Raw genomic sequence first — 26,098 nt, 5'->3', positions numbered from 1 at the left:
AGGATTTGTGTGAAGATCAGTGATGGTGTATGGAAAGCATTTGGGAAAGGCCCGGCCATTTTAAAAAAAATTTAATTGCTCTTACTACTCTTATTTGGTTTTCCTAGTTAAAATTTTAGTTGTACTGTCGGTAGTTATAGGATGCTAAAAGGCCAGCAGAGTTGAAATTATCACCTCCTAACAAATAACTTATAATCTTCTGAAGACTTAAATTTGTACATAGTTTTTCTATGAAATTTTTGTGCCTGCTATTATATTGCTTTCATAGACAGTTTTTAATTTAGGATTATAGTTTGGTGCCTGTGGACATTTTTATTCCTATATCTTGTTTATCTCCAATTTTGTTTATTATGAGAACAGTCTGTTAACAACATATTAAAGGATTTATTCACCTTAGTGCCATTTTTTCTCTTTCCTCCATTCTTCGTTGTTTATGTATGTACTTTAAATGATTCTAATTCATAGTACTTATATACTGTATTTCATTTTCTAAAAGAGTTAACGTATAATCTGTTTTCCATATTGTTTTATAGTCATGGTAGTCTTTTACAGTGAAGTTATGCTTTGCCATTGAGATTTGTCATATTCATGATTTCTTTGTTTTTTTGAGTTAAATGAAGAGTTATATTGGCCTTTAATGCTATTTAAGTTTTCTTTTTCTTGGAAGTGAGTACATGGATGTCTAAGTCTGCTTGGGCTGCTGTAACAAAATACTATAGACTACATGGCTTAAACAACACATTTATTTTCTACGTTTCTGGGGGTTGGAAAGTCTGAGAGCAGGGTGCCAGCATGGTCAGGTTCCAGTGAGGGCCCTCTTCCTGGCTTGCAGACAGTTATCATCTTGCTGAGTCCTCACATGGTGGAAACCGAGAGGGGAAACAAGCTCTTTTGTTTCTCTTCTTATAAGGGCACTAATCCCAGCATGAGCGCTCCACCCTCATGACATGATTACCTCCCCACGGCCCTATCTCCACATGTCATCACATTGGGGATTGATTAGGATTTCAACATGTGAATCTTGGAGAAGACACAAATACTGGAGATGACATAAATATTCAAGTTCATAGCAGTGAAGAATTGGCTTTTTATAAAATACCTGTTGTTTAAGGCCCTAAATTTTCCCTTTGACTCTATGGATAGCTGCTACATTCTCTGTGAACTCCACCCTATTCTTCCATTAGCCTTGGTTTCAGGGAAGAGGAATACTTTAGAAATGTGGAAAGAACAAAACAGTAAACTCTCCTTCCCTACTGCCCTTTAAATTTTGTTTTCCTCTAAAAAATATAAAAATAAGTTTATGGTTAATTTTTGAGCAGATAATACCGGTTAACACAGTAGAAGTAACAATTTCTTACTGGAAATTCTAGATAGGAACCAGGCTGGGCATGGTGGCTCATGTCTGTAATCCTATCACTTTGGGAAGCTGAGGCGGACAGATCACTTTATCCCAGGAGTTAAAGACTAGTCGGGGAAACAGGGCAAGACCCCATCCCTACAAAAAATACAAAAATTAGTCAGGCGTAGTGGTATGCACTTGTAGTCGCAGCTACTTGGGAGGCTGAGGTAGGAGGATCACTTGAGCTCATTCATGGTGAGCTGAGATCATGCCATTGCACTCCAATCTGGGTGGCAGTGACATCTTACCTCTAAATAAATAAATAAAGATAGGAATTTGCTATATTTTAGTACTTTAAATGCTATTGGCTTAGGACCTTGTGTATTTGTTATATGTCTTAGTTCATTTTGTGTTGCTATAAAAGAATACTTGAGGCTTGGTGATTTATAGAGAAAAGATTTGGTTTGTTTAGCTCATTATTCTTCAGGCTGTACAAGAAGCATGGCATTGACATCTGCTCAGCTTCTGGTGAGAGCTTTGGTGCCACATCAGAAATGACAGAGACGGTCAAAGGGAAAGCAGGCACATGTGAAGAAATACCAAACCTAAAGGGTGTCCTGGCTTTATAGCAACGCACTTTACTGGGAACTGACTTATTCCCTTGAGAACTCATTCCATCTTCCCAGAGTGAGAACTCACTACTGAGAGAATGGCACCAAGATATTCATGAGGAGTCTGTCCCCATGATCCTAAGGCCTCCCACTGGGGCCACCTGTCAATACCACCCCACTAGGGATCAAATTTCAAAATGAGATTTGGTAGGGACAGACAAACCATATCTAAACCATAGTGCCATATGACTTTTTGTTTTTTCATTTTTTGGATTTTATTGAAGCACCTTTTTTCTCTTTTAAAACTTTGAGTTCTAGAACTAGTTAATTCATGAGTTGTTCTTGTAGTCTAGTTTACTTCAAAGATTAACCTATTAGAAGGAAAGACAGGTTCATTTATTCACAAATGAGATGAGATCATTAATTTTAAGTGACTCAATGTGAATAACCAGCACATCATGGAAGGGGATCACAGCGTTATAATTGATTTCATTCTAAATTGCACCAGACCAATTTGTTGTGTTTGAGGCAAGTTGATATGTCCTCAATCTGATCTCTAATTGTGTATTTCTAGACAGAAAAATTTTACTTTTTTTCCCAATTATTTTATTATGGTAAAATAAATCATCTTAAATCATCTTAACCATTCTTCAATGTAAAGTTCATTGGTATTATGTATATTTATATTGTACAAACATCAGTATCATCCATTTCCAGAACTCTTTATCTTGCAGAATTGAAACTATATGTCCATTAAACAATAACTGTCCATTCTCCCCTCTTCCTGTCCCCTGGTGATCATCATTCTACTTTCTGTCTCTACAATTTTGGCTATTGTAGAGACATCATAAAAGTGGAATCATAGAGTATTTGCCTTTTTGTGACTGGCTTATTTCATTTAGCATAATGTCCTCAATGTCCATTGATGGTGTAGCATATGTCAGAATTTCCTTCCTTTTAAAGGCTGAACAATATTCCATTGTATGTATATACCACATTTTGCTCATGCATTCATTGTTTATGGGTTGCTTCCACATTTTAGTTACTATGAGTAATTCTGCTGTGAACATGGGTTTACAGATATCTCTTCAAGACTCTACTTTCAGTTCTTTTGTTTGCTTACCTAGAAGTGGAATTGCTGGATCATCTAGTAATTCTGTTCTTTAATCTTTTGAGGAACCGTCATACTGTTTTCCACGTGGCTGTACCATTTTACATTCCCACCTGCAGGGCACACAAGTTCCAGTTTCTCCACAGAGCATACATCACTTTTTAATACACTTATTTTGGTAGAGAGAAACATTAGTCTTGTTATTTACATCCCTTTATAGTCACAATATGTTTGTATAATTAGGAATTGAGTTTTGACTGTTGTGAAAACCCAAGGTATGTGTTTTGAACAGTTGAGAGTATTATTATTCACACTATGCTGAGTGATGAGTTAGTGGGTGTAAGAAAGATTTGGACCCTGCTGTTGGATTCTTAAAATACAAGAAGTGCTTTTAGGAAAAAAATGGCTGGATAAGTAAGGTGATGGAAATAAATACTTTGCTCTTTCTATCTGATACATTATTCTTTTGAGCACTTTCTTGTAGAGCAGAGGAATGTCAAAATTTTACCTGCTGAAATTGCTTCTCTTCCACAATACTTTAGAGTGTCATGGGAAGCAGCTACTGGGTGGACCCTTGATTGGTGGTTATTTTTCATTTTTATAAAGGCCTAATTAAATAGCATATTTAAGTGTGAATTGTCAATCTAAAACACAGAACCTTGGATATAATAGGCCTGCTCCTATATTGACTTAATTTTTTTTTTCTTTCATTCCTCCATCTTGTCACACTTTTCCCCATCATCTCATTATCACTAATGGAATATATTTACTATGCAATGTGTAGTGCTAGTGGAAATAATATAGGAGCGACCTCCCACCTTATGACTTACTTGTATTCTCTGCTTGGGATGTGTTTCTTGCCATACTTTGTTTAGCTAACTGCCGGTTAACCTTTAGGTCTCAACTTAAACATCACTTCCTATGAGAAGCATCCTGTAACCTTATGTAAGGTCCATGGAGGTCGTAAATCATGTTGTGTTGTACACTTTGATTCTCCATAAAGTAATGTAGTGCTTGACACATACCAGGCTCACATTAATTTGTGTAAACTGATTTTCATCATGTAGCCTTGGATCTAATGGGGGGAGGCAGATAGATAAATATTTAGAAATACAGTGTGACCAGTTCTGTACTAGAAGTACTTTGCGTGCAAAGGAAGAAAGAACTGCACTAGATAAGAAATGGAATCCATATTCTCTTGTTTCTTTTTTTTTTTTAAATAACTAGTGTGATATCAATATACATTTTTAGGTTCATTCAATCACTTAAAGGCATTTAGAGTATTTATGCAAATTTATAACAAAGCTTTCAAAACAATTAAGTTACCATTATTTTGGGTCTTGTAGCCTTTTATTCAAAGTTGTTATAATCTCTGGTCTCTGAGATATTTTATAGGACGGTTTGTGGGAGGTAGGTGAGAGGGGAAACTGCTGTTCTTGTTTCTGGTGGTTTTACTAAATAAGCTCCTTCTGTGCTGATATGGTTTGGATGTTTGTACCCTCCAAATCTCATGTTGAAATGTGATTCCCAATGTTGGAAGTGGAGTCTGGTAGAAAGTGATTGGATCACGGGGGCAGATTCCTCATGAATGGCTTAGCACCATCTCCTTGGTGATGAGTGAGTTCTTGCTCAGTTCATGCAGATTTGGTTGTTTAAAAGAGTCTGGGACATTCCCTCTAACCCCGTTCCCTTACTCACCATGTGATAGGCTGCTCCGCTTCGCCTTCCCCATGATGTAACCTTCCTGAGGCCCTCACCAAAAGCAGATGTGGTCACCATTCTTCCTGTACAGCCTGCGGAACCATGAGCCAAAATAAACATATTTTCTTTATAAATTACCCAGATTCAGATACGTATTTATAGCACTGCAAGAACAGTCTAATACAAAAAATTGGTACTGAGGAGTGGGGCGTTGCTGTAAAGATACCTGAAGATGTGGAAGTAGCTTTGGAACTGGGTAACGGGCTGTGATTGGAAGTGTTTGGTGGGCTCAGAAGAAGACAAGACGACGAAGGAAAGTTTGGAATTTCTTAGAGACTGGATAAACGGTTGTGACCCAAATACTGATAGAAATATGGACAGTGAAGACTAGCCTGATGAGTTCTCAGATGGAAATGAGGAACTTGATGGGAACTGGAGTAAAGGTCACCCTTCTGCACCCTAGCAAAGAGCTTGACTGCATTGTGGCCAAATCCTAGGGTTCTGTGGAAGGTCGAACTTAAGAGTGATGACTTAGGGTATCTGGTGGAAAATATTTCTCAGCATTCAAGGCATGGCTTGGCTGCTTCTAACAGCCTGTGATCAAGTACAGGAACAAAGAAATGACTTAAAGATGGAACTTATTTAAAAGGGTAGCAGAGCATAAAAATTTGGAAAATTTGTAGTTTGGCCCTGTGATAGAGAAGGAATCCAAGCAGCCAGTGGAGCAATCACTTGCTAGAGTGATTAGCATGACCAAAAGGGAACCAAGTGCTAATATCTAAGACAATGGGAAAAAGACCTTGAAAGCCTTTTCCAGAGATCTTAGAAGCAGCCTCTCCCATCACAGGCCCAGAGGCCTAGAAGGGAAGAATGATTTCAGGGACCTGGCCCAGGGTGCCACTGTCCTGCTCAGCATCAGGACACTCCTCCCACATCCTAGCTGCTCCAGCTCCAGCCCCAGTCTTGGCTCAAAGGGGCCCAGGTACAGCTTGGGCTGCTTCTCTGGAGGGTGCAAGACATAAGCTTTAGTGGCTTCCACGTGGTGTTAAGAGGGCAAGTATGAAGGATGCTTGGCAGCTTCCCCCTAGATTTCAGAGGATGTATGAGAAAGCCTGGGTGCCCAGGCAAAGCCTGCCTCAGGGGTGGAGCCCTCACAGAGAACCTCTATTAGGGCAGTGTGGAGGGGAAATGTGGGGTTGGAGTTCCCACACAGAGTTCCCTCTAGGGCACTGCCTAGTGGAACTATGGAAAGTGGGCCACCACCCTCCAGACCCCAGAATGGTAGATCTACTGTTAACTTGTACCCTGAGCCTAGAAAAACTGTAGGCAGTCAGGTCTGGCACTCAGGTCCAACGTGTGAGAGCAGCCATGGGAGCTGTACCCTGCAAAGCCACAGGGGTGGAGCTGCCCAAGGCCTTGGGAGCCCACCCCTCACACAAGGTTGCCTGACATGAAGTCAAGGATTATATTGGAGTTTAAGGTTTAACGTCTGCCCTGCTGGGTTTTGGACTTGCTTGTGGCCTGTTGCCTCTTTCTTTTGGCCGATTAATACCTGAACCACCAATGTATCTTGTTTTGATGTATCAGGTTACTTGTTTTGGTTTTACAGGCTCATAGGTGGAAGGAATTTGACTTGAGTCTTGGATGAGACTTTGGACTTTTGATTGAGTTGATGTTGACATGACTTAAGACTTTGGGAGACTTGGGAAGGGATGATTGTATTTTGCAGTGTGAGTAGGACATGAGATTTGTGGCACCAGCAGAATGATATGGTTTAGATGTTTGTGCCCTCCACATTGTGATCTCCAGTGTTGGAGGTAGGACCTGGTGGGCCAAATTGTTTTCCCAAAGTGATTGTACTAACTTGCTACTCCCAGACATCACTGTGTGAGTTTTTATTCTTCTTCTATGTTTACTAACCTTGGTATTGTAAGTCTTGTTAATTTCAGTCATTTTCGTGGGTTTGTACTAGCACCTCTATGGTTTCAGAGAGCTGTTTTATGTGCTTATTGGCCACGTGAGTATCCTCTTTTATGAAAAGCCTGTTCAAGTCTTTTCCTCACTTTTTCTATTGGGTGAGGACAACAGCCCTGTTCTGGTCACTCCGGAGGCTGAACAGTCTACGCACGGCTGAAGCTTGAGGAGACAACAAGCCCTGCTCTAGTTACACCGGCAGCTGACTAGTCTACGCATGGAAAATTATATAAAGAAAAGAGCCTGTTAAACTCTAGGAAAAAGGGGAAAAGAACACCCAGAGAATGCAACTCAGCTTCAGCGTTTGCAGAGGTACCGAGAAGCACTTTTTTTTTTTTCTCAACCAGCTGTGCTTTATTGACAATGGGCCACTCAGGCCTTGACCGCGTACTGCCGCAGCGGGTACAGCCGCTCCTTCTGCTGCTGCTTCTTGGCCTTCAGGTTCTCCTCATGCTTGTTGAGCCGGTGGCGCATGGCGTGCGTCTTCTTAGGCCGCAGGTCCGGGGGCTTGTACTTCTTGCCCTTGTAGAATTTCCTGAGGTTTTCTTTCTGAGTCTGGTTAATAACTGTGAGAACATGGGGGATGGATTTGCGGATGACTCCTATCTTAGAGAGCTTGGAGGCCGCACCGCCTGTAACTTTGGCGACGCGTAGCTGGGACAGTTCCACCTTCAGGTCGTCCAGCTGTTTCAGCAACTCCTCCTCCTCCTTCCTGCGAAGATCTCCAGCTTTGATCTTGACCATTGCTGCACAGCCTGAGAAGCACTTCTGCAGAGGCTAAGAGTTGGTAGAAAAAAGCAAGTAATATAAAAAAAGATTCCAGGAATGCTTCAAGGAGCTGACAAAAGCCTAAGTCAGTTTTATAAGAGACTCTATAAAGCGTTCTGGCTTTACACCCCATTTAACCCTGAGGCTACTGAGAATCAGTATATAGTCCTCGAGTCTCCCTAAGAGGCATTTGCATAGCTCCAGCAAGACCAGATCTGAGACGGCGCACTTGACTATGTTGACTTTCTTCCTTGGCCTCTGGAGGCTCTGATCCTCCCCTTCGAGGTGAGACCTGGGGCGTGTTAGCTCCTGAATCTTGTTTCTGAGGGGGTGTTGGCCTCGCTAAAGCAGGGTAGGCTGGGACATATGGAGAAAGAATTTCTATTATCTCTGGCGGCTCCTGCAAAACTGGCTTCTCTTGCTGTTTCTGGGACTCCCTTTTTAAACTCTGTGTCTGCTGGTGAAGCTGCTCTTACTTTTACTTTTGGCTTTTTTGCAATAAGCTGTTAAACAGGGCTAAATTTATGCTGGTTTTGTCTATATTTAACCATGAATCAATATAAAGGAATTTAATCTAGGTACACTGGCTGTCCTCCGACCTCTGTCACCACCTTAAATACATGGCCAGTTGTTCCTGGTCTATAGTTCCTTCGGTGGGCCATCCTACACCAAAAGAGGACAGTTCTAATTCACACAGAGATCTTCACCTCTAAGGGATTAACGTAACTCTATAATTTCCTGCAAAACATTTCTTAAGGTTCTGTAACATGCACTTTAATAAAGTAAGTTTTGATAATTTGATGACTTTCCTTTTTTCTTTTTGAAATTTTTTAACACAGTTCCTAGCGGAGTGGGCTTACTTTGTGTCTGACCTATTTTTCTCTTGAGACAAAACAACATTCACACTACAAGAAGGAAAGGGTAAAAGGTCACTCACTCATCTAATTCACACTAAATCAAAATAAAAACTAAAACCAAAGTGTTGTTAAAGGCTCACCTGTTCGTCAAGCAATTTAAGCCAAGTCAAAATCAGAACCAAAACCAAACCATATGTCTTACTGATATATAAGAATTTTAAATAATCTGGTTATGTTTCTGTTATAACTGTGGCCACTCTCTTCCACACTGCTCTTTGCTTTTTCACTGGCTTTATGATGTCTTTTGATAAATGGAAGTCCCTTTTAATTAGTCAATCTCCTTATCAGTTTTTGTTCTTAACGGTTAGTGCTTTCTGTTTAAGAAATCGTTTCATACTCCAGGGTCATTTGGATATTCTCCTATATCCTTTTAAAGTTGTGTTTTGCCTTTCACGTTTAGATATGTAATCCAACTGGACTTGGTTTCTGTGTATACTGTGAGGTAGAACTTTGTTTTTTTTTCCTTTTATATGGATACTTAATTGACTTAGTTTATTGAAAGCATTATTTTCTTCCATTATCTATGCTAACTACTTCATAAATTCAAGTGTTCATACATATTGTAGGTTTGTTTCTAGACTCTTTGTTCTTTTGATATTTGAATATATTTAGTCTGTATCATACTATCTTCATTACTGTAGCTTTATACAAAGTCCTCCTATGTTATGCTTCTTTTTCAAAATCTATTGAGAGATACTCTGGACATTTATATTTATGTCTTAATTATAAAATCAATGTATCTAGTTACCAAAAATGTCTGTTGAGATTTTGATTTTAACTTTGCTGAATATATAAATTAATTTGAGAAAAATAGACATTAAAAAAATTCATTCTAGACCATAGTATATTGCTCTATTTATTTAGAACTTTAATTTTTAATTAATATTTTATAGCTTTTTGTCTTGCAGAAGTTTTTCACATTTCTGTTAGATTTATATCTAAGTATTTGGTACTTTTTTTGTGTAATTATAAATTTATCTTTTAAAAATCATTTTCTGACAGTCACTGATACATAGGAGTGTTGTTGATTTTTTTTTTTTTTCTTTTTGTGGAGAAGGATTTCTCACTGTGTTGCCTAGGCTGGTCTCAAACTCCTGGGCTCAAGTGGTCCTGCTGCCTCTGCTTCCCTAAGTGCTGGGATTACATGAACCATTGCATATGCATGTGGTTGATTTTTGTATATTGACCTTTATATGCAGTAATCTTGCTATTCACACTTATTAATTCTAATAATCTGCATATCCTTTTGGATATTTTATGTAAAATTACATTATCTGTAGATATAGATAGCTTCCCACCTCCATTTTTAATCCTTATAGTTTTTATTTTTTCTTACTGTATCACACTGGCTAAGATCTCTTGTATGAGGTTGAATGGAAATATTAATAGGATACCTTGTCACAAAGAGAAAACTTTGACCATTTCACCACTGAGTGATGTGTTCTGTAGGTTTTGATTAGAGAGATTTCCTTCTATTCAGTTTGCTAAGAGTTTTTATCATAAGTGGGTATAAGTTGTATGAAATGTGTTTTCGTTGTCTATTACAATGAACATATAAACTTCTTTATTAAATGTACTCAGTTATATCGATTAATATATATTTTTTTGAATGGATAAACCAAACCTGATATGATGGTGCTCTGTTTTATATGTCACCAGATTTGGTCTTCATCTATTCTGTTTAGGATTGACTTTCAGCAATGAATTGTAATTTCTCTGTCTTCAAATGTCCTTGTCTAGTTTTATATCACAGTTATATACTACTCAGTTAATGTTCTGTACTTTTCACTTTCCTAGAAAAATCTGTGTAAGATTTCTATGTGTCCATGGACACATAGAGGGGAACAACAGACACTGGGGCCTACCAGAGGGTGGAGGGTATGAGGAAGAAGAGGATCAGGAGTAATAAGTAATGGGTACTAGACTTAATACTAGAATGACAAAATAATCTATACAACAAACCTTTGTGACATGAGTTTTCCTGTATAACTAACCTGCACATGTACCCCTGAACTTAAAATAAGAGTTAAACAAATTTCTGGACTGGGTGTGGTGGCTCACTTACGCTTGTAATCCCAGCACTTTGGGAGGCTGAGGCAGGTGGATCATGATGAGGTCAGGAGATGGAGGCCATCTGATTAACATGGTGAAACCCCGTCTCTACTAAAAATACAAAAAATTACCCAGGCGTGGTGGCAGGCACCTGTAGTCCCAGCTACTCGGGAGGCTGGGGCAGGAGGATGATGTGAACCCGGGAGACGGAACTTGCAGTGACCCGAAATCGCACCACTGCACTCCAGCCTGGGAAACAGAGCAAGGCTCTGTCTCAAAAAAAAAAAAAAAAATTTCTATGTGTCTCCCGCCCCCCTGCCCCCACTGTTGGGTAAAATTCACTAATAAGGTATAATAATCTAGGACAGTAATTTTATTCTTTGGAAGGTTTTAAATTATGTATCCAGTAGGACTATTCTGATTTTGTTTCTTGTGGAAGTTTCCATGTTGGATTTTTCTAGGATTTCTCAGTAAGTTGGATTTTACTAAAACTTTTCTAGTAAATGTTCAAGTTTATTGGTATTGAGTTGTTTGTAATTCGCTTTTAGGATATTTTTAATGGTCAGAGGATTTGTTATGTTTTCTTCATCAACTATATTATTGGTTATTTATGCTATCTGTTTTTTTCTTTGTTAAATCTCACTTGGTATTCATTAATTGCATTCTTTTCAAAGAACTAACTTTTGGCATTTTCTCTTTTGTGTTTTAGTGTTCTTTGACATTTATTACTACTCTTTGTTTCCTTTCTTTTACTTTTTTGGGGTTTGCTGCTTTAGGGAAGCAAAGTTTTCTCCACCCTCCTAGGGTCATATGCTTTTCTCTGGTTATAACGTCTGTCTTATGCCAGAAAAACAAAGACACAAAAAAGCAGTTAGAGCTGAATATTTATAATACTAGGAAGGACAAAGAGCATTAGATTGTGAAAATGTAACAAGAATATGGAGTTTCAACTAGAACAGTTAATTGTGGAGAAGAAGCTAGGAAGGTAAGGTTAGTTTATTAAGGTTTATGTATACAGATTTCTCTTGGTCTTGATTTTTCATCACTGGTGTTAAAAATGTCTTTCCTCTGGCACAAGGAGGGCACTTTTCACATGAGAGTTTCATCTCCTGCTTTCAGGAAGAAAAAGGAAGGTCAGAGTACCTTTAGCTCAAAATAATCAATGTTCCATAGCAGTGTATTTTGGGGTGGCAGTCCTGAACTTCTCCACTGCTGTTTCAGATTTTTTGAAATGAATGATTAGCTGTTTGATTTTCCTGTCTTTTGTAGCTATGCATTTTCTTTGCTTACCTCAGTTCTTACAGTATTTCATTATCATTTCACTAAAATTTTGATTTTGTTGATTGCCACTGTGATTACTTCTTCAATCCATAGATTATTTAGAAGTATATTTCTTAATTGTAAAACACATTGTTGGGGGGTGGTCACCAAGATGGCTGACTAGAAGCAGCTAATATGTGTGGCTCTCACAGGGAGGAATGGAAGGGGTGAGTAAATAGTTGAATCATTCAAGTACATGCATCAAGACTAATCAAGGAAAAAACTCTACCCATGGAGAATGGAGAAAAGCAAGACAGGATGAAGGCCCACCCAGAAGTGACACAGAGGGAGGGGAACCTCCCCCGCTCAGGGAATTTGTTGAGGAAGGAACATAAACACTGAGGTCACCCGAGAACTGCAGTGGGCAGCCCAGGAGTGCAAAGCTGCAATCTACAGCCAACACTCAAGGGAGGAGGAACCTATGCTTTCAGAGCATTGAGAGGGAGCATGACTGCAATTGTGAGGAAATTGTGGAGCCACCCATCTGAGTAAGAGTCTGCCAACTGATCAGTACACCTAAGTGCCACCTGCTGGATCACACCCCAGAACTTCAACACCAAAAATACCTCTCTGACGTACCCTCTCTGAAACCAAAGACAAGAAATCAGCTTCTATAAAATAAAGATCCTGCACAAAGCCTTGACCCTGTGAAAATGTCCAAAGAGAAGTCTATTGACTACTTAATCTACACTGCAGTTAAAGGAACACCCATATGCAGAGATGAGAAAGAACCAACACAAGAACTCCAGTAACTCAAATGGCCAGAGTGTCCTGCAAGTGACTGTGCCACTTCTGCAACAAGAATTCTTAATGAGGCTGAACTGTCTGAAATGACAGAAGTAGAATTCAGAACATGGATAGGAATGAATATCATTGAGATTCAGGTGTACAGAAAAATCCAATCCAAGGAAACTAAGAATCACAATAAAACAATACAGGAATTGAAGGACAAAATTGCTGGTATAAAAAAGAACCTAATTAATTTGACAGAGCTGAATAACACAATATAAGAATTTTACAGTGCAATCACAAGTACTAACAACAGAATAAACCATACTGAGGAAAGAATCTCAGATCTTGAAGACTGGCTATCTGAAATAAGATAGACAGAAATAAAAAAGAATAAAAAGGAATGAACAAAACCTCCGAGAAGTATGGGATTATGTAAAGAGACTAAATCTATGAATCATTGGCATCTTTGAAAGGGAGGGAGAGAAAGCATATGACTTAGAGAACATATTTCAGGATATTATCCATGAAAACTTCCCTAGCTTTGCTAGAGAGGCCAACAGTCAAATTCAGGAAATGCAGAGAACTCCTGAAAGACTCTACACAAGAACATCATCCCCAAGATGCATAATCATCAGGTTTTCCAAGATTGAAACGAAAGAAAAAATGTTAAAGGTAGGTCACCTGCAAAGGCAACCCCATCAGGCTAACAGCAGATCTCTCAGCTGAAACCTACAAGCCAGAAGAGATTGAGGAGGGCCTACAACATTCTTAAAGAAAAAATTCTTCAACAAAGAATTTCATTTCTAGCTGGCTCACTCCTGTAATCCCAGCACTTTAGGAGGCTGAGGTGGGTAGATCACAAGGTCAGGAGTTCAAGACCAGCCTGGCCAATATGGTGAAACCTGTCTCTACTAAAATTACAAAAAAAAAAAAAAAAAAAAAAAAAAAGATTAGCTGGCTGTGGTGGCAGGCAGCTGTAGTTCCAGCTACTCAGGAGGCTGAGGCAGGAGAATCACTTGAACCCAGGAGTGGAGGTTGCAGTGAGCCAAGTTCATGCCACTGCATTCCAGCCTGGATGAAAGAGTAAGACTCTGTCTCAAAAAAAAAAAAAAAAAAGAAAAAAGATCCTTTTCAGACAAGCAAATGTTGAGGGTGTTCGTTAACCATCAGGCCTACCTTATGAGAGATCTTGAAAAGAGCGCTCAATATAGAAAGGAAAGACCACTACCAGCTAATTCAAAAACACTCTTAAACACACAGACTAGTGACGCTATAAGACAACCACAGAAACAAGCCAACATAATAACCAGCTAACAACAAAATGACAGGATCAGATCCACACATATTAATACTAACCTTCAATCTAAACAGGTTAAATGCCCCACTTAAAAGGCACAGAGCAACAAACTGGATAAAAAAGCAAGACCCAGTGGTATGCTATATTCAAGAGACTCACCTCACACGTAATGACACCCATAGGCTCAAAATAAAGGGATGGAGGAGAATCCACCAAACAAACAGAAAACCAAATAAATAAATAAAACAAGAAGCCCAGGTCTTAGAATCCTAATTTCAGACAAAACAGACTTCAAACCAACGAAGATTAAAAAAAAAAAATTAAAGAAGGGCATTACTAGTAAAGGGTTCAATCGAGCAAAACCTAACTATCCTAAATATATATGCACCCAACACAGGAGCACCCAGATTTATCAAGCAAGTTTTTAGAGACCTACAAAAAGACGTAAACTCCCACACAATAATAGTGGGAGACTTCAACACTCCACTGACAGTATTAGACAAGTCATCAAGGCAGAAAATTAAAGATACTCAGGACCTGAACTCAACATTAGATCAAATGGATCTGATAGGCCTCTATAGAACTTTGCACCTTAAAACAACAGAATGTACATTCTTCTCATCTCCACATGGAACGTACTCCAAAAGCAATCACATAATTGGATATAAAACAATCCTCAGCAAATGCAAATGAACCAAAATCATACCAAACACACTCTTGGACCACAGTGCAATACAAATAGAAGTCAAGACTAAGAAAATTCTCAAAACCATGCAATTACATGGAAATTAAACAGCATGCTACTGAATGACTTCCTGGGTAGGTAATGAAATTAAGGTGAAAAGCAGTAAGTTCTTTGAAACTGATGAGAACAAAAGTACAACATATAAGAATCTCTGGGACGCCAGCTAAGCCAGTGTCAAGAGGAAAATTCATAGCACTGAATGCCCACATTGCAAAGTTAGAAAGGTATCAAATTAACAACTTAACACTACAATTGACAAAATTAGAGAAGCAAGAACAAATCAACCCCAAAGCTAGCAGGAGACAAAAATAACCAAAATCAGAGCTAAACCGAAGGAAATTGAGACACAAAAACCCTTCAAAAGACGAATGAGTCCAGGAGTTGGTTTTCTGAAAAAATTAATAAAATAAATCACTAGCTAGACTAATAAGGAAAGAGAGAATATCCAAATAAACACAATTAGAAATGATGAAAAAGAATGTTACCACTGACCCCACAGAGATAAAAATAACCACCAGAAATTACTATGAATACCTCTGTGCACACAAACTAGAAAACCTAGAAGAGATGGATAAATTTCTGGACACATGCACCCTCCCAAGACTGAACCAGGAAGAAATTGATTCCCTGAATAGACCCATAACAAGCTCCAAAATTCAGTCAGTAATAAATAGCCTACCAACGATAAAAAGCCCAGAACCTGATGGATTCACAGCTGAATTCTACCAGATGTACAAAGAAGAGTTGGTATTATTCTTACTGAAACTACTCCAAAAAATTGAGGAGGAGGGACGCCTCCCCAGCTCGTTCTACGATGCTAGCATCATCCTGTAAGCAAAACCTAGTAGAGACACAACAAAAAAGAAAACTTCAGGCCAGTATCCTTGATGAACATTGATGTAAAAATTCTGTGCAATATACTTACAAACTGAATCCAACAGCACATCAAAAAGCCAATTCACCACCATCGAGAAGGCTTCAAGTCCAGGATGCAAGATTGACTCAATATATGCAAATCAATAAATGTGATTCATCACATAAACAGAACTAAAGACAAAAACCACATGATTATTTCAATAGTTGCAGAAAAGGCTTTCGGTAAGATTTGACACCCCATTCATGTTAAAAACTCTCAATAAGCTAGATATTGAAGGAATATTCCTGAAAATAATAAGAGCCATCTGTGACAAACCCACAGTCAACATTATATTGAATGGGCAAAAGCTGGAAGCATTCCTCTTGAAAACCAGAACAAGACAAAGATGCCCATCTCTCTCACCACTCCTTTTCAACATAGTATTGGAAGTCTTAGCCAGAGCAATGAGAAGGAAGGCAAGAGAAAGAAATAAAGGGAATCCAAATAGGAAGAGCGGAAGTCAAACTATCTTTGTTAACAGTCAACATGATTCTATATCTAGAAAACCCTGTAACCTTGACCCAAAAGCTTCTTCAGCTGATAAACAACTTCAGCCAAGTTTAAGGATGCAAAATCAATGTATAAATATCACTGGCATTCCTATACACCAAAAACAGCCAAGCCAAGAGCTACATCAGGAAGGCAGTGTCATTCACAATTGCCACAAAAAGAGAAAAGATACCTAGGAATATAGCTAACTAGGGAGGTGAAAGATCTATGTAGTCAGAATTATAAAACACTGCTCTAAGAAATCAGAGAAGATGCAAACAAATGGAAAAACCTCCCATGTTCAGGGATAGGAAGAATCAGTATCATTGAAATGGCTGTACTGCCCAAAGCAATTTACAGATTCATTGCTGTTTCTATCAAACTACTATCAGTATTCTTCACAGAACTAGAAAAAACTATTTTAAAATACATGTGGAACCAAAAAAGAGCCCAGCAGCCAAAGCTATCCTAAGCAAAAAGAACAAAGCTGGAGGCATCACGTTACCTGACTTGACTTCAAACTATGCTGCAGGGTTACAGTAACAAAAACAGTATGGTACCTGTAGAAAAACAGACACATAGACCAATGGAACAGAATAGAGAGCTCAGAAATAAGGCTGCATACCTACAACCATCTGGTCTTCGACAAAGCTGACAAAAACAAGCAATGGCAAAAAGACTATATTCAATAAATTGTGCTGGACTGTTCATGATAGCAAAGATATGGAATCAACCTAAATGCTCATCAATGACAGACTGAGAAAAGGAAAATGTGGTACATATACACCATGGAGTATTGTACAGCCATAAAAAAGAACTAGATCATGTCTTTTGTGAGAACATGGATGGAACTGGAGGCTATCTTCTTTAGCAAACTAAAGGAACAGGAACAGAAAGCCAGGTACTGCATGTTCTCCCTTATATGATGGAGTTAAAGGATAAGAACTTGTGAACACAAAGAAGGAAACAACAGACACTGAGGTCTGCTTGAGTGGGGAGGGTTATATGAGGTAGAGAGGCAGAAAAGATAACTATTGGGTACTGAACTTAATACCTGGGTGATGTAATAATATGTACAACGAACCCCCATGACATGTGTTTATCTATGTAACAAACCTTCACATGTACTAGCAAACCTAAAATAAATCTAACCAGTTAAATGATGCTGGGATAACTGGCTAGCCATATGCAGAAGATTGGAGCTGGACCCCTTACACCACATATAAAAATGAACTCAAGGTGAGTTAAAGACTTAAATGTAAAACCGAAAACTATAAACCCTGGCAGACAACCTAGGTAATACCATCCAGAACATAAGAATGGGCAAACATTTTATGACAGAGACATCAAAAGCAATCGCAGCAAAAGCAAAACTTGACAAGTGGGATCTAATTAAGCTTAAGAGCTTCTGCACAGCAAAAGAAACTGTCAGCAAAGTAAACAGGCAACCTGTAGAATGGGAGAAAATATTTGCTAACTATACACTTGACAAAGGTCTAATATCCAGCATCTATAAGGAACTTAAATAAATTTACAAGAGAAAAACAACCCCATTAAAAAGTGAGCAAAAGACATGAACAGACACTTTTCAAAAGAAGACATACCTGTGGCCCACAAGCATGTGAAAAAAAGCTTGATATCACTGATCATTAGAGAAATGCAAATCAAAATCATCTCACACCAGTCAGAATGGCTCTTATTAAAAGGTCAAAAAATAACAGGTGCTGAGGTTGCAGAGAAAAGGGAACACTTATACACTGTTGGTGGGAGTGTAAATTAGTTCAGCCATGTGGAAAGCAGTATGGCGATTCCTCAAAGCGCTAAAAGCAGGATTACCATTTGACCCAGCAGTCCCATTACTGGGTATATACCCAGGGGAATATAAATCACTCTACCATAAAGACACATGCATGCAAAAGTTCTTTGAAGCGCTGCTCATAATGGCAAAGACATGGAATCAACCTAAATGCCCAATCTGCCTAAATGTTTTGACTCTCACTCTACCACCCTCAGAAGTCTGGATTTAATATCCCTATGTACTGGTTTAGGTAACATCATGTACATACCTTTGTTTAAGGGACATTACATTGTATATTATACTAATCAGTTTACTTCATTTTCTCTTGGCTGTATACTAAGTTCCTTGAGGACAGCAGTGATGTTTGTTTTCTGTATGTTCAGAATTTGAAACAGTGCGTCTTGTAGGGCAAGAGGTAAATGTATATATTTTTTATTATTTTTACTTATTTATTATTTTTGAGATGGGGTTTTGCTCTTGTTGCCCAGGCTGGAGTGTAATGGCGTGATCTCAGCTCACCACAACCTCTAGCTTCCAGGTTCAAGTGATTCTCCTGCTTCAGCCTCCCGAGTAACTGGGATTACAGGCATGCGCCACCATACCCGGCTAATTTTTGCATTTTTTAGTAGATATGGGCTTTCTCCATGTTGGTCAGGCTGGTCTCGAACTCCCAACCTCAGGTGATCTGCTCGCCTCGGCCTCCCAAAGTGCTGGGATTGCAGGTGTGAGCCACTGCACCCGGCCATAAATAATATTTGATGAATGTGTTTTGAGCCCTACAAAGGACGTATAACTGACAGTGAAGCAATAATAGGTATTAAGGTCTATAAGCCATAAATTTTATCAGTGGTTGGTTCAGAGATAATGGGAAATGAACTTTCTTTTGTACCTTGACAATTTTGGCAGTAATGATTTCTTTTTTTTTAATTGAACTTATGTTAGTATTCTGGTTTCCTCGGGGCAAAATGCTGATGATTTAGTTTTGCCTGGACTCATTACATAAGTAGTAGGTATTTATAAAACAATAGATCAAGAAAACCTTTAGTACGTTTTTCTTTGTGCATTTTATTGGTAACTTGTCACTGGGTTGGATGATTGGTATATACATATATATCTCTAAAACACTACCTCTGTTCTAAGTTTTTCATAAGATTTGCCAGATCTGGAGATAGAAAAAGTATTTGGACACCCTTGTAGTTCAGAATTTAAGTAATTTATTGGGCTTTAATGTGCTGTTAGGCAGTCATTAAATAAATAGAAACTAAATTATAATGAATTTGAAATAGACACCTATCAGCACAATAGTATGTATTTAATGTCTATGAAAAAAGTGGCTTTTTATGAAGTTTTTTGGAAAGAGGCAGTGTTTTTGGGAACATCTACTTACCTTTGTGCTCCAGAGTAATCAAGATAAAGGGAGTTGTCTAGATTTTTTGCTCTCCTTTTGCCTTTATGTTTTTAGGTAACTTACTATGCTTTTTCCCCTTCTCTCTGATAGTTGATATTATTAGTTTACTTTGTTTCTTTTGTCCCCCCCCACCTTGCATGTTTTCCTCATCCGTCTTCCTAAAGTTGTACACAGTGGGATAGCTTGCACCGCATACCACTAATCCACTTCCTTCTTGTCCATCATGTTTGCTGTCATCATTATTTTTTTTTCTATTTTTCTTACTATTATAGTAGTAATATTAGAATGGAAGAAATGTTAACATAACTCGTAGGTGCCAGAACACTAGTATACTATAGGAAGCATATGTACTGTACCATTTTGAAATATTTGATGAAAGCCATTTGGAATAGACTGCTTTAATCAAACAGTTCACTTAGATTTTTTTTCTTTCAAAGTACGTATGAATAGGATGTTGGTACTAGCTTGATATTTGGAAACTGTCACTTGTATATAATCTCTCATTATATTAGATTTTCTTTCAGGATTTAATCTACTGTAGATACAGTTATGGGTCACTTAACAACAGGCATACATTTGTGAAATGTATCATTAGGCAGTTTTGTCATGTGAGTATCATAGAGTGTACTTATTAATACACAAACCTAGGTGGTATAGCCTACACTACACACCTAGGCTATATGCTATAGCCCATTGGTCCTAGGCTACAAATCTGTACAACATGTTTTACTACACAGAATATTGTAGGTAATTGTAATACAATAGTATTTCTGTGTCTAAACATGACTGAGCATAGAAAAGGTACTGCTTTGCACTGTGACCTGTTTTTGGAAAGGGGTCTGGATTCAGACCCCAAGAGAGGGTTCTTAGATCTCACACAAGAAAGAATTTGAGGTGAATTCATAAAGTAAAGTGAAAGCAAGTGTATTAAGAAAGTAAAGGCATAAAGAATGGCTATTCCATAGGCAGAGCAGCGGCATGGGCTGCTTATCTGCTTATACTTATTGTTACTTCTTGAATATATGTGAAACAGGGGGTGGATTATTAATGAGTTTTCTGGGAAAGGGATGGGCAATTCCCAGAACTGAGGGTTCCTCCCTTTTTGGATCATATAGGGTAATTTGCTGATGTTGCCATGGCATTTGTAAACTGTCAGGCACTGGTGAGAATATCTTTAGTATGCTAATACATTATACCCTAATTAGCATATAATAAACAGTGAGGATGACCAGAGGTTATTTTCATTGCCATCTTGGTTTTGGTGGGATTTGGCCAGCTGCTTTTATCACAACCTGTTTTATCTGCAAGGTCTTTATCACCTATATCTTGTGCAGACCTCCTATCTCATTCTGTGACTTAGAATGCCTCACCTCCTGGGAATGCAGCCCAGTAGGTCTCAGCCTTATTTTACCCAGTCCCTATTCAAGATGGAGTCGCTCTGGTTCAGACGCCACTGACATTTACCATGGCTATGATGTCACTAGGCAATGGGAAATTTTCAGCTTCATAGTAAATCTTAATGGGACGACTGTCATAACATGCAGTCTGTCCTTGTCTGTAACATCCTTATGTGGTATGGCTGATGACTACTGTAGTATAGATTAGTTCATCTAGCTAAACCAGTTTGTTCTTATTTACAATCTGACTTCTTTTTTTAGTCAAAATTGCAGAGTGAAATTAAGGTAAGTGATGTGAATATAGTGTTATCTTCCAGTAATCTTCTTTTTTTTGAGATGGGGTCTTGCTCTGTTGCCCAGGCTGGACTGCAACGGCGTGGTCTCAGCTCACTGCAACCTCCGCCTCCCGGGTTCAAGTGATTCTCCTGCCTCAACCTCGCGAGTAACTGGGATTACAGGCACCCGCCACCATGCCCAGCTAATTTTTGTATTTTTAATAGAGACGAGGTTTCACCATGTTGGTCAGGCTGGTCTCAAACTCCTGATCTCAGGTGATCTGCCCGCCTCAGCCTCCCAAAGTGCTGGGATTACAGGCATGAGCCACTGCGCCCAGCCATCTTCCAGTAATACTCTGCTTTAAAAGTGTAGTGTATTCATGGCTCTGCATTTTTGCCTTTTTTTTGAGATGGAGTCTTGCTCTGTTGCCCAGGCTGGAGAGCAATGGCATGATCTTGGCTTACTGCAACCTCTGCCTCCTGGGTTCAAGTGATTTCTCCTGCCTCAGCCGCCTGAGTGGCTGGGATTATAGGCATGCACCACCACCCCCAGCTAAGTTTCTTTGTATTTTTGGTAGAGGCGGGGTTTCACCGTGTTGGCCAGGCTGGTCTCAAACTCTTGACCTCAGGTGATTCACCTGCCTAGGGCTCCCAAACTGCTGGGATAACAGGTGTGAGCCATCACACCTGGCACATTTTTGCCTTTGAGAATCCTTTTTTTGTTACGTATGAGTGTAATAAAACAGAGAAACTCCTGGGACATCCTGGGAGATAGGAAGTCACAAATTTATCATATACAACTTGTTGCCATAAGAGAAAGCCATTATTCATTACTGAATAATTGAATATTCAATATTCAATCATTATTATAAGATTGTTATGATTAGACATGTATTGAAGCCATTAGCCTTGCCTAGTAGCTGCTCCTTCCTTTTCCCTGTGACTGAAATAACTATTTATAAATCCCAAATAGAGAATAATTTTTATAAAAATTACTTTCTCTAGGAACTTTGTTAGGGAAGTATAGACAGTGAGCTACCAGTTCCCCAGCTTCTAGAGTACTGATAACAAAAGGAACAATAGAGAGAACATTGTCTTCTTTATACTTTGAATTCAACCAGTAATTATATTTAAATTAGGATGCAGGCCTGGCTTTAGCTTAGCAGTTTTGAGAAATGAGTCGATATGGTTGTCAAACGCCGTATTCTTTTACGAAAAAGTTATTCAACTTTTAAAAAATATACAGAAGCAATATACACTGTTTAAAATGCTTAAAACAGCAGAGAAGACTACCTTTCTTCTCTCAAAGCCTATTCCTTAGAGCCTACTGCCATTAAGTTTGCCTTTAATTACTGTGTTAGCTTTTTAAAAATGCTTCCCTATTCTCAGATTTATTATCATTTAAATGTTTTTGACTTTGCCCTCTAAAGGATGAAGAGATTGGTGTGCTTATACTTTAAGCCCCCAACCACCTTCCCCTTCCAGGATTTTTTGTTATTAACAGTGTTTCTTAACTGTTATCAAAGGTGAGGAATTTAGGGCATTTATCATTAATTTTACCTTTTATCATCTTGCTTCCTTTTTTACTTAGTGATTTTATAATTTTTATTTTGTGTGTGTCTTCTTTGTTTTTCATACAGAGTAATTCTCTTTTTACATAGATAGAGTAATTCAGAAAGTTGAAAACAAAAAATAAGGATTTATTAATTCATTCATTTTATGAATATTGATCATTTAATATTGGGGCACCTCAGGGCTCTGATCTTGGGTTCTTTTCTGTCTACAAAGATTTCCAAAATTATCTCATTCAATGTTATGGTTTTAAATTCGATCCATATGCTAACTCCTAGTTTACATTTTTTGGCCTGACCTCTCCCCCTCAGCCTCACATCTGCATGTTCAGCTGCTTCCTTGATATCTGTATTCACATGTCTACTGGCATCCCAAAGTGAGCAAGTCCAAAAGGAGCTCCTGATATCCATCCCTTTCTTCTCCAAGTCTTCCCACAATATATTGCATTCCTGCTAAATGACCTCTTCATTTTCTCAGTTGCTTTGGGCACAAACCCTGCTTAAGTTCCTGCCTCTCTTTTTTAAAAAATGTATACCTTATATCTGATTCATCAATAAAATCTTTTGGCTTCATATTCAAAGTATAGAAAGAATTTGGCATTATTCATCACATCTCCTACTGCTCTTCTGGTGCACGCCATCATTGTCTGTTGCCTGCATTATAGTGATAGTGTTCTACTTTGTAATCTCTTCTCAATTAGCAGCCCAAATGATCCTACTTAAGTAAAATCCTATCATTTCTCAGCTTTCCTTTCAGTAGTAGCTTCCCATTTCATTCAGAGTAAAAAATTAAAGTCCTTCTGTTCTTTGAGGCTCTCTGTGATTTGTAGCTTAGTTACCTTTCTGTTCTCTTTGCTCACTTTGTTCCCTATTCCACTTGCCACAGTAGTTTCTTTGCTATTCTTTAGATACACCACTTGGTCCTGCTTCAGAGTCTTTGTGCTTGCTGATTCCTTTTCTGCTTGGAAGGGCCTTCTAGTCATTTGGATTGCTCACCCCCTGATGTTACTGAGATCTTGACTCAGAGTCATTTCGGTGAAGCCTAAAGTCCTTTCTAGGCAATCCAATCTAAAATTTTACCTTGTTTTTGTGACATGTCAGACAACTCCTCCCTTCCTATTTTTTATTCTAGTATCTATTATAATACACAATATATTTTAATTAATTTTAAAAAATTATCAGGTCAGGTTCATCGAGGAAAATAAATTACTACTGGTACTTCAAGCAAAAAGAAAATTAATAAGGGGAATTAGATGGTGATAAATTTATTGGAAAAGCTGGAGGCATGGATATGAATGGCTATTCCTAGCTTTCAGGTTAGTCATTGCTGCTGATCATTGTACCTGCCTGTTGGTACTAACATGGGTAGCTGGCAGCGGAGTACTTAGTGATCACTGTAAAGCCTCATGTCTGTCAAAGCTTACCGCCATTGTAATTGCCCAATGGGTTCTTCTTGCCAACTGCCCAGATGAACCCAATTTATCAACACAGGGAAATTGCAAAAGAGAAAATATTTAATATACACAGATCTGGTTAAATGAGAGACTGGAGTTTTATTATTACTCAGATCAGCCTCCTTTATTGGAGGCTAGGGTTTTTCAAGAATAATTTGGTGTGCAGGACGCTAGGGAATGGGGAATGCTGTGATTGGTTGGGGAGTGCAGTCACGCGGTATGGAAAAATAGTCCTCATGTGCTCAGTCCACGCCTGGGTGAGAGCCACGAAAGAAGATCCAGGTGAGGCCACCCAGTCACCAGAAATGCAAAAGCCTGAAAAGACATCTCAAAAAGCCAATCTTAAGTTCTATAATAATGTTATTACAGGAGTAGTTGAGGAAGTTGCAAATTTTGTGACCTCTGGAACAGTGGCTGGCATCTTATTCAGGCCACTCCTACTCCTAACCTTGTGACCTTTCATTAGTTTTACAAAGGCAGTTTACTTTTGGAAAGGGCTATCATAATTTATAAACTAAATTTCTCCCAAAGTTAGCTTGGCCCATGCCCAGGAATGACCAAAGGCAGTTTGGAGGCTAAAGGCAAGATGGAGTTGGTTAGGTCAGATCTCTTTCACTGTCATAATTTTCTCACTGTTAAAATTTTTGCAAAAGCAGTTTCACCGGGAGAAGAAGAATGGTCTGGTTTATATCTCTCTTCCACCTTCCAAATACTGTGAAAATGCATTGCATTGGCTGAATGTCAGTCACATCTACAATCCCCAAGGCAAAGACATTTGCAAAATGTAATTTCCATGCTTTAGCTTCTATGATACAGAGGAGAACACAGAATTAATGATAAAATAAATTTATTTATACCTATATTGATAAGATATGGATATATACATATATATTGGATTAGTCAGGGTTCTCTAGAAAAACAGTACCCACAGTATGTGGAGACATACAGACATGCACACAAAATGGGGACTAGCAAGTATGACATTTGCAGGGTAGGTCAACAGGCTGGAAAACTACCATATTGCTAATGTTGCAGTCTTGACTCTGAAGGCAGTCTGGAAGCAGAATTTCTTTTTCTTTTGAGGACCTCAGGTTTTTTTCTTTTTTCTTTTCTTTTCTTTTTTTTTTTTGCCTTTAAGTGGTTGAATGAGATCCACCCACATATTGAGGGTAACCTGCTTTACTCAAAGTCTACTGATCTAAATGTTAAACACATCTAAAAAAAAAAAAAAAAAAAGTCTTCAGAGCAACATCTATACTGGTCATTAACCAAACAACTGAGTCTCATGGCTTAGCCAAATTTACACATAAAATGAACCATTATAGTCTACCCCTTGTTACATTGGCACCCACCATATCTCTTTAAAAACATACTTGTTATAAGCTGAATTGTATCCCCTTAAAATTCATATTGAAGTTTGACCTTCCAGCACTTCAGAATGTGACAGTATTTGGAGACAGAGTCTTTAATGAGATAGTTAAGTTAAAATGAGGGTACTAGGGTGGGCCCTAGTTCAGTATGACAGGTGTCCTTGTAAGAAGAGGAAATTTGGATACAGACATGTACAGAAGGAAGACCATGTGAAATCTCTGGGAGAAAATGGCCATCTACAAGCTAAGGAGAAAGGCCTCTGAAGAAACTAAACGTGCTGAGACCTTGATCTTGGACCTCTAGCCTCTAGACCTATGAGGAAATAATGTTCTGTTGTTTAAGCCATCCAGTTTGTCGTATTTTATTATGGCAACCGTAGAAAATTAATACAATAGTTTATCTCCAAACAAAGACAATAACAAGGTCATGCTTCCACCCAGTGGTACAACTGTTTTTCGTAAAATGTACTAACTTTTTCCCCGAAGAGAATGTAAAGTCCTTGGGTGATGTTCATTTTTGTTATTCTGTAACTTAAATACTATAATGTAGAGTTAACAATACTTAAATGCTATGAAATAAAGTCAGTATATCTTATAAAGCAGTAAGAGAGGAAAGAAAACAAAGATTTGATACACAAACATATTCATAAAAGAATAAGGAAGTAATAATCCCAAAAATTACAATTTTTGTGTCTGTAACTGATTACGTAATTGTGGCAGGTATTTGTAACTGCCTTCTTCCACTATCCCTTCTGTATTCATTTCCCTTCAGCAAGTACCTCAGCTGGTCATGACTTTTGACCTGGTAGGATGATCCAAAGTTTCATTCCTGAAGAGTCTAGGCAATTACTAG

At 38.4% G+C, this 26,098-nt stretch overlaps 1 protein-coding gene and 1 pseudogene across 6 annotated transcripts in view; one reads left to right on the top strand and one right to left on the bottom strand.

Annotated features, from left to right (window-relative positions):
- OSBPL8 (oxysterol binding protein like 8) overlaps window positions 1-26,098 on the top strand; it is a 222,126-nt gene that overhangs the window by 36,240 nt on the left and 159,788 nt on the right. The gene's annotated exons all lie outside the window — the stretch shown is intronic.
- LOC112634212 lies at window positions 7,063-7,480 on the bottom strand (annotated as a pseudogene). Its single transcript, XR_003121742.1, has one exon. The product of XR_003121742.1 is annotated as a 60S ribosomal protein L35 pseudogene (transcript).

This window comes from Theropithecus gelada, chromosome 11 (assembly GCF_003255815.1).
Source record: "Theropithecus gelada isolate Dixy chromosome 11, Tgel_1.0, whole genome shotgun sequence".
Lineage (NCBI taxonomy): Eukaryota > Metazoa > Chordata > Mammalia > Primates > Cercopithecidae > Theropithecus > Theropithecus gelada.
This window is presented reverse-complemented; position numbering and strand designations above follow the sequence as displayed.